The following is a 9,608-nucleotide window of genomic DNA, read 5'->3' as shown; positions in this document are numbered from 1 at the left end:
AACTGAGGCATATTTATAGGCAATAAAACAGCACTCGTTTTAAGTGTAAGCTGACACATGGTGGGAAATTAATTCACTTCTCTTTAACCATCATAATTAAATTATGGAACATTTCCATCACCCAAAGACGTTCCCTTGGCCTCTTCCTCCACCCCTCAGCCCAGGCCACCATTATTTTGTGTTTTATCACTCTGGATTAGTTTTGCCTGTTTTAGAATTTTACTGAAATGGAAGCAAAAAGTATATTTTTTAGTATCTGGCTTATTTAACTCAACATAATGTTTCTGATACTTACCTATGCAATCATACGTATTAGTATTTGTTCGTTTTCATTCTATCGTGTGTGTGTGTATATATATATATATATATATATATATATATAGTCATACTGCATAAATATAGAGATAGAGGTAGATAGAGATATGTATAGTTATCCACTCACCTATTGATAACCATTTGGGTTGTTTTTAGTTTCAGACTATTGCAAATACAACTACTGGGACTAGTCATGTACATGTCTTTATATGGAGTCATATGCTTCTACTTCTCTTGGGTAAATACCAATGAGTGGAATGACTCCTAGGATCAAATGATAGGCATATATTTAACTTAAAAGGAACTGTCAGACTCACATTTCTACCAACAACATATGAGACTTATAGCTGTTCCACATTCTTGCTAATAGTTATTTAGTCTTTTTAATTTTAGCTCTTCTAGTCCATTGGAGAAGGACAACCATGATATAGTTTCACTCATATGTGGAATATAAAAAATAGTGAAAGGGATTATAGGGGAAAGGAGAGAAATTGAGTGGGAAAAATCATAGAGGGTGACAAAACATGAGAGACTCCTAACTCTGGGAAACGAACAAAAGGTTGCAGAAGGGGAGGTGGGTGGGGGATTGGGGTGACTGGGTGATGGGTACTGAGGGGGGCACTTGACGGGATGAGCACTGGGTGTCATACTATATGTTGGCAAATCGAACTCCAATAAAAAAATATACAAAAAATTAGCTCTTCTAGTAGGCATATAGTGGAATATCATGTGATTCTAGGTTGCATTTTCCTGATGATGAATGTTGAAAATCTTTCCATGTGCTTATTAACCATTATATTTCTTCTTTTATGAAGTGTATGCTCACGTCTTTTCTCATTTTTTAATTGGTTTGCCTTATTGAGTTTATGTATTTTGGATAACATCCTTTGTCAGGTACACAAATTGTGAATATTACCTGCCAACCCATGGCTTAGTATTTCATTTTTGTTAAGAACGCCTTTTGAAGATCAGAAGTTTCGACTTTAATAAGATCCAATTTATAATTTTTAAGATTTTATGATTGGTGCTTTTAGTGTCGAATTTTCTATGAAATGTTTGCCTGGCCCAAGGAGATTTTTTCCTATAGTTTTGTCTGGAGGTTTTATAGTTTTATCTTTTATGTTTAGGTCAATAATATATTCTAATTATCTTTTGATTTAAAAATAATAATAAAAGCTAGAACTTGCCTCCCTCTGCCTTCATTAATATTAAACTTATTTAAATTGAACTTAATAGTGATTCAGTGTTTTATTTTAAAACCCCAAGAATTATTATCAATGTAGTAAATCAGAACAGTAATAGCTATTAATGAGGCTTCCAAATATATAAACTGCTTAGTTTCTTAGCAAAAATACCACATTTTAGATGCACCAAGGTAAAAGCACTAACCATAGGAATTTCCACCCAAATCATTTCTTACCAGGTACTCTGTTCCTGCTTCTCCCTTTACTCTTAGAAAGATCTCAGTAGATCTATCCTACAAGGAGAAGTGACCAAAGGAGAGGTCAATAAAAGTTCTTCCTTGTCTCATACTTGAGAGTCGGGAAAACTACTACACAGCCAGTCTACTGTAAGCTTGCTCTTACTCTCCATCTTCTTCCCTCATACCCTAATTTATTTCTAATGCTTTATGCTCTGAAATGGATTGGCCTCAACACATATCAAGGGAATTTTATAATGACCTAGGAAAAACATTTTGTAATATTAATTCACTTTTATGTCAATAATGTGAAATCTTATGAATAAGCATTTCATTTTTAATTTAAATATCTAATTCCATTAGTTTTATACACACACACACACACACACACACACACACATATACATCCAAATACACACAGGTAGCTAGATATCCTGTGGTCTGTACCTAATGAAAATGAGTTTCCAAAACACCATTCCAATGTCTGTAATTCTGAAAAAGTGATTCTTGAAGTTGCTCTGGCCTGTTCTCACACAAAATAACCCTGGTCTACACAATATGTCCTAATATTTTATTATAGAAGTTTGTCTTTTTTTTTTTTTAAGATTTTATTTGTTTATTCATGAGAGACACGGCTAGAGAGAGGCAGAGACACAGGCAGAGGGAGAAGCAGGCTCCCTGCGGGGACCCAAAGTGGGACTTGATCCTGGGACTCCAGGATCATAACCTGGGCTGAAAGCAGACAGACACTTAACTGCTGAGCCACCCAGGCGTCCCTAGTTTTGTCTTTTTAATGTTCTGTGCTTATCTGTTATTTCAATACAATTCCAAAATAGACTCTGAGTGTCTACAATGAGAAAGACACTCTGCTGTGTTCTACGACAGTGATCTTAAACTCTGGTGGCACGTTAAAATATCCTAGGAAGTTTTGACAAAATACCAATGGCCAGGCCATTGAATGAAAATCTCTGGGGCTGAGACTCAAGGTAACCCAACTGCTTCTCATGTTCAGGCAGACGGAGAGCCATAGTTCTAAATTAATGGTTTCACAGTAAGGTCCCTGAGGCCCTCTCAGGGGGTATTCAATGCTAAATGATAAAACTTTCCCCAAACTCCCAATTACTGAATAGAAGTTTCAGCATGCAATATATACATTTTGGTATATTGAATTGAATTAATCATGAGTTTGATCTTCATCCAACTTAATACAGTGTTTTTGAAACAAGATACTCTTTGTCAGAGAGTAAAAGAATTGACAATAAAACAGCAAATGTTCTGGTACTTTCCATTTTACTCAAAGGTTTGGAATAAGAAAACAAATCATTATTTTCAGTTTCACTCTTCTCTGCTTATAGAAGCAATTTGGTGGGAAAGTTTCAAAAGCACTACCTTAATAAAAAGAAGAAAATAACTTTTCTAACAGTTAATAAGAAAGTGTTAGAAACTAACCAAAAGCAGGAGGAATGGAATGGAAGGTGAGGTGATTATTCCTTTGGCCCTTCAGGGAGTGTCCTGGGTTTGTGTTCTTGCCAGAAGCAATATCTAGCTATTTATGTTAAGCAAGTCAGCTGCTTAAGGTGAAAGCAAGCAGGCTTGAGGAAGACTGCTCTATACACTTTATCAAAAATGATGAAGACAAAAATAGAAAAGAGGAAATGATCCAGAAAAGAAAACTGGAAAATATGTTTTTTAGGAGTCATAGGGGAATCAAAAACCATATCCAAATAATACTGAGCAGATAAATATGGCCTAAGGGAAAAAGAACAGCAACTTGGTATTACCAGAACTCAAATTAAGTGCATGCCTCTTCTCCCAGAGTAATGCACCAGAAGTCAGAGACAGGCGAATTTAAATATTCGCAAGAAATCATTCTTTGCTATTTGATTGGCAAAACATTGTAAAAGTTGGTTATGTGCGTTTGCGGGAAGGTATAAGGAAAAACACATTTTTCCATTGTTATTTGAATGTAAAAATGGCACAGTTTTTGGAGGGTAACACCCATTAAAAGTTAACATTACTTTGACTAAGTGATCAAACAAGAATCTATGCTTGAAAACTAACCAAACATGAGCACAAAGATAAAGTCACAAGAATGCTCTTTGCAGCATTGCTTGTGACGGAGACTAAGCACTGAAAACCTCTGACGTGGCCATCAGAATGGACAGGGTTGAACACAGCCTACTACTTTGTCTCTTGTTGTGCTTAAGAACAATGAGGTAAAACTACTTCAACTAAATTTGTGTGTGTATCTGTGTATGGATTTAAGTACAAAGAAAAACATTTAAATAATTTCTTACATTGGTTCATGTAATGTAGGAAAAGGTATTGAATATATAACTATATAAATAGATGTAAGGATATGTAGATGTATATATGAATATACCCAAATCAGTAAAGGTGGATTTTTTTTTTTTTTTTTTTTTTAGTAAAGGTGGATTTTTAAAAGAAAAAGCAATACCCTGCTGTTTTTTATAAGAGTCAAGAAAGAAAATTCCTGTAGAAGAGACTTGGGAATCTCGTAGAGAGACTATAAAATCTTGGCGAGGAAACAAGGATTTGTAATGCTACTATGGGATTGTGGAGTATTTTCACTGTGTTTTCTCTCTGAATGTTGGGAGTGTGGGAGGGAAAAAAGTAGCATGTGGGTAGGTGGAGATGGATATAGATACAGATATAAAATCAAAGAATAAGATCTGGATTTCTAAACATAGTGAGTTAGGAATGTATTCATGTCACACAATTGGTGAAATATTGACCTACACACTAGCTGACTTTATCAAGGGGAATTTATATTGAGTAGGATGAGTTGGGGAAAAAATATCTAGATAAAATTTGACAATTTTAAATCTAAAGCATCAGTTTCCCCTGCACTCTATGAAATAATTTTTTTAATTATTAATATCCCTTTCATATTTTGAGGTTAAGGTCTAAAATTGTTATATGTAAAAATGGCTGCAAAGGATGTAATTTATTGTGTATTTTAAATAATGACATTTTTAAATAGAATTATTCCATTATGTTTAATGTGAGTTAAATGAAGTTAAATATCATAATCAAAGAATACATGAAAAGCTCTTCTTTATCATTGTTATATCATTCCGTTTTCTATCTGAATGTACATTTTCATTCCCCAATCCCAAAGAATTTTATCTTAATGCAATATATTGTTATGCTTGAAAGTCTTTTATTGATCAACTTGTCATTCTCTCTTTAATAAAATATGTATATAAATTAAATTTCTAATTTTAAAAATGTTATGGGGCTATTATGTATGACAGCCTTTCCTCTGTACTGAATTATCATTAAAATAGCTTTTAGTACATAATCAATCAAAAGATGAATATATTTAAAATTAGTAAAATCGGTAAACATAAAAGTAAAATTTTATTGAGAATTCATTCCCTACTGAAATTAAGGTGCTCTTTATTTTTCAATGAGTTCATGTATCCATGGATGATTACTACTTTTATCTATAATGAGGAGTCAGTGGAAATTAACAGCCAAAGAAGAGACATATTTGACCACCATTAGGAGTTGGACTTATAGTGTCTTTAAATGCATCATTTGCAATAGAATCCACGATGTGTTTCCATTAAATTACCCAACTTTAATACCATATCCTTTGGAAAATCTTATTTACCTCCAGGGTTACGTGTACCCCAGTGTGAAAATCAGCTACAGAATATTTCAGGATGACATAAAATTATGGCAGAGATCCAATGGGTCACATGACAAAGTCACTAAGAAAAGGATCAGTAACATCATAGCCTCACATTTATATACTAATGCGCAAGCAATAGATAATAAGTAAATCTAATAACATAGGTGATAAATAGAGCCTGATCCTGAGCGCTACTGCTAAGTAAACAATGTGAGATGATGGAAAATATCATGTATCCCAAATACACCAAGATATTGGAAGGAAGGCAGGGTGGGACTGTATGTCATACGCCCCTTATACACCTGATTGTAGTAGCATACTGAGGAGCAGTTGGAAAAATATCCCAGAAATCATGAATTAAAATGATAGTTACTAAAATATACCACAGACAGCAAGACCAGTTAGAAGGATTTGATGAAGATTGTTTATGCAGATTGTAGATTTTAAAGAAGCCCCAATAAATAGCATTTCTCTTTCCCACCATTGCTTTTAATGTAATCCCTAAATTAGGAAGATGAGACCAGTTATTCATAGGCAATGATGGTTTTAAGGAGGCTTACATCAGCTTACAACAAGAATGAGTGAAGGAGAACATAACCTTTCTATGGACATACTCACTCCTAAATGAAATAGGGGGAGAGCTGAAATAAACATTGCCATTTGCTCTTGCCAAGTTTACCAGTCCAAAACCACTCAGGGACAAAATGAGTAAATGGTATAGAGAGGCCCATGGTTTGCTACTTTAGCTCCCTATATGAGAAAGATCAAGAGTAGGAAATAAATATCCCCCATTAATATAGATTATAAAGCAGGCAAAGAGACAAGAGAAGATGTTAATGATAGAATTAACTACCTGGACATTTTTCTGGAAGTCTTAATGTTCCTCATAAATAAATTGTCAATGTGGTTTTTAATTGTAATGGAAGTCTATTGACAACTCAATTTCATTTACTAAGATGAGAAAGGCTACAGAATAAGCATATTTGAAGAGAAATGCCTATTAGACTTCCATGTAAAACTGTTGAGTAGCAGTTGGGTATAGAAGTCTGGGATTCAGTGCTCTTCAATAGAAATATAATGCAGATCACATTCGGAATTTTAAATTTTCTAGTAGCCACATTTTAAAAGTTAAAAGAAACAAGTGAAGTTTATTTTAGTAGTATATTTATTTTTTAAGTCTCCAAAATATTATTGTTTCAACATGTAAATAATATAAAAATTAACAAAATACCTTATTTAAAGAAAACTTCAAAATCTGGTATATTTTGCATTTATGCATTTCATAGCAAAATAGCCGTCTCCATGCAAAATAGCCACATTTTAAGTGTTCAGTAGCCACATATGACTGGTGGCTATCTTGTTGGACAGCACAGGTTTAAAAACAGATAGATAACTACAGAGGAAATGGAAAAGTTCAAATAAAAAAACTTGAATGAATTATAGAAAGAATAATAATGTACTTTAAGATACTTTCGGCAACAAGTATAAGCCTCACACCCCAAACTTCAAACAAGCCTAGAGAAAAATATGTAACAGCCATTAGAGGAAATCCTGAAGTGGGGCAAACTCAATCATGTCATTAAAGACCCAGGTTCTTTCTGTGTTTTTACGCCATCATCTGTGTGTTGCCTTTATCCCAAGGCTGGTAGAAAATGGCAGCAGTAGTCCCAGATGTCACATCCTGAGACAACAGCATTTGGAAGTAAAATGAAGCATGTCTTCTTGTGTGTCTCTTTTAGTAAGGGAACATTGCCAAGAGACTCACACTTCCCATAGGATTCATTTCACATTTCATTGGCCAAAGTTGAGTTAAACAGTCTTCTTTAACCAATCATTATCAAGAAGTGGATGTGGGGAGTTCCAATTCTGGATAAGATAAAGTAGGCATTTCCCAGCCTATCTATAGAAATAATACCAGGAAAAGATAAACGGAACAGATTTTGGAGGACTTTTGAAAGTGAACATCAGCATGCATATTTGGGAAGAAGATAGGGATTCAAATCACCCCTGAATCAACAGTTGGTCTATTTCTTTTTTTCTCCTCCAGTATCCCATAGCCTGGTTGCAAGGTAGGCCAAAACTCAGTTGTACACATCTGTGTGAATAGAGAGATCTCAAGAAGAAGTCCTCTGGTTCAATCTCAGGGAGCACCGTAGTCTACTGGCAGCAACAATCATGTCAGCAGGAGCCCACAAGCACCTAAAACTCCAAAGAAGAGAAACTTTCCTCTCTGACCAAAGGAGCTGTGGTCCCAAGAATGTGGCAAGAACTTCTATTGTTTCTCTCTCTCTCTCTCTCTCTCTCTCTCTCTCTCTCTCTCTCTCTCTCCTCTCTCTCTCTCTCTCTCTCTCTCTCTCTCTCTCTCTCTCTCCTCTCTCTCTCTCTTTCCTGGTGAAAATAGACAACTATGGAGGAAAATCTCTGAAAAGTTGGTGCAGCTTTCAGTTTGGCCCTGAAGAGGGGGCAGGTGCAAGAACTATGTGACAGAGCAGGGTAAATAAAACCCCCACTTTTCTAGCCAGAAGACCATAAAAGGGAGCCACAGGAGCCATAAACTACTGAGGAGCTAGTGGAGAGGGCAATCAAGAATGCAACACTGTAAGGTTATTTATGAATTCTTGGGCTCATCCTGGAGCTGCACACACATGGATCTAATCCAGAACAGTATATTAAATACTTTAATAACTGAACTGAGAGACATAACCCTACCAGGTCCCAGACTGGTCACTGGATGTGGGACAAATTTGCATAGCTCAGCAAAAGTTTTGAAATAAAACTGGTATTAAAACCACAACTCATAGAAAGCTGACTGGAACTAAGGGCTTGAACCCCAATAGGTCAACTGGCTGCTAAACAAAAATATCAACAGCGTCCACAATATTTAAATAAGACCCAAAGTCTCACAACCTCGTATTCAAAATGCCTAAGTTAAAATCCAAAATTCCTCAACATATAAAGAACCAGAAAAATCTCAACTCACATGGAAAAAGACAATAGATGCCAATACTGAGATGGCACAAAGTTGAGGCTGTCTTACAAAGACAGCTAGTATAAAAATGTCCAACAAGTAATGAATGAATGGAAAGATAGTAAATCTCAGCAATGAATTAGAAAATGTAAGGAAGGCCAAATAGAATCTTAGAGCTAAAAAATACAATAAAATTTGCAGTTCACTGGATAGTCTCAATAGCTGAGTGGGTATGACAGAGGCAAGATTCAGTGAACTTAAGAACAGATTAATAGAATCATCCAATCTGAGCAATAGAAAAAAGTTTGAAAATGTGAATAGGGCCTCAGAGATCTGTGAGACATTACCAAAAGGTAACTACCTTTGATTTTCATCAAAATCCCAGGAGAAAAAAAGAGTACAGTACAGAACACAGTATTTGGAAAACTAATGGCTAAAAATTTCCTAAGTTTGGTAAAAGGTATAAACTTACAGATTCCAGAAGCTTGCAAATCCCAAACAGAAGAAAAGCCAGTAGTAACTGCATATCCATACTCATACATATTGCACTCATACCACTGAAAACTAAAAAACAAAATCTAGAAAGAAATCAGAAAAAAATGACACATTATTTATAATAGAACAATAATTAGAATGCTTGCAGATTTCTCATCCAAAACCATAAAGACTAGAAGGAAATAGAAGAACACTTTTAAGGTGCTGGAAGAAAATATCTGTCAACCCAGAATTCTGTATGCAATGAAAATATCAGGAATGGAAATGAAACAAAGACATTCTCAGGTAAAGGAAAATTAAGAAGATCCATTGCCATTAGACCTGCTGTAAAAGAATTGCTAAAGGAAGTTATTCAGACAGAAGGGAAATGATAACTGAAGTAAATTTGGAATATGATTAATAAAGAACATTAATAAATATAATATACTACCTGCCTCTTGGGTTGTTTAAAATATGATTGAGAGTTGAAAACACATATTATTGGGATGCCTGGGTGGCTCAGGCTTTGAGCATCTGCCTTTGGCTCAAGGTGTGAACCTGGAGTCCCGAAATCAAGTCCCACATTGGGCTCTCCACATGGAGCCTGCTTCTCCCTCTGCCTGTCTCTGCCTCTCTCTCATAGTGTCTCTCATGAATAAATAAATCAAGTCTTTAAAAAAAAAAGAAAACACATATAATTACACTATAGGTTTTCAATAATGAGCTATATGTGAAATTATATCACAAATGGGTAAGATAAAGCCAACTAT

This window comes from Canis lupus, chromosome 10 (genome assembly GCF_003254725.2).
Source record: "Canis lupus dingo isolate Sandy chromosome 10, ASM325472v2, whole genome shotgun sequence".
NCBI classification, from domain to species: domain Eukaryota; kingdom Metazoa; phylum Chordata; class Mammalia; order Carnivora; family Canidae; genus Canis; species Canis lupus.
The sequence above is the reverse complement of the archived record's forward strand: the minus strand, read 5'-3'. Positions refer to the sequence as shown.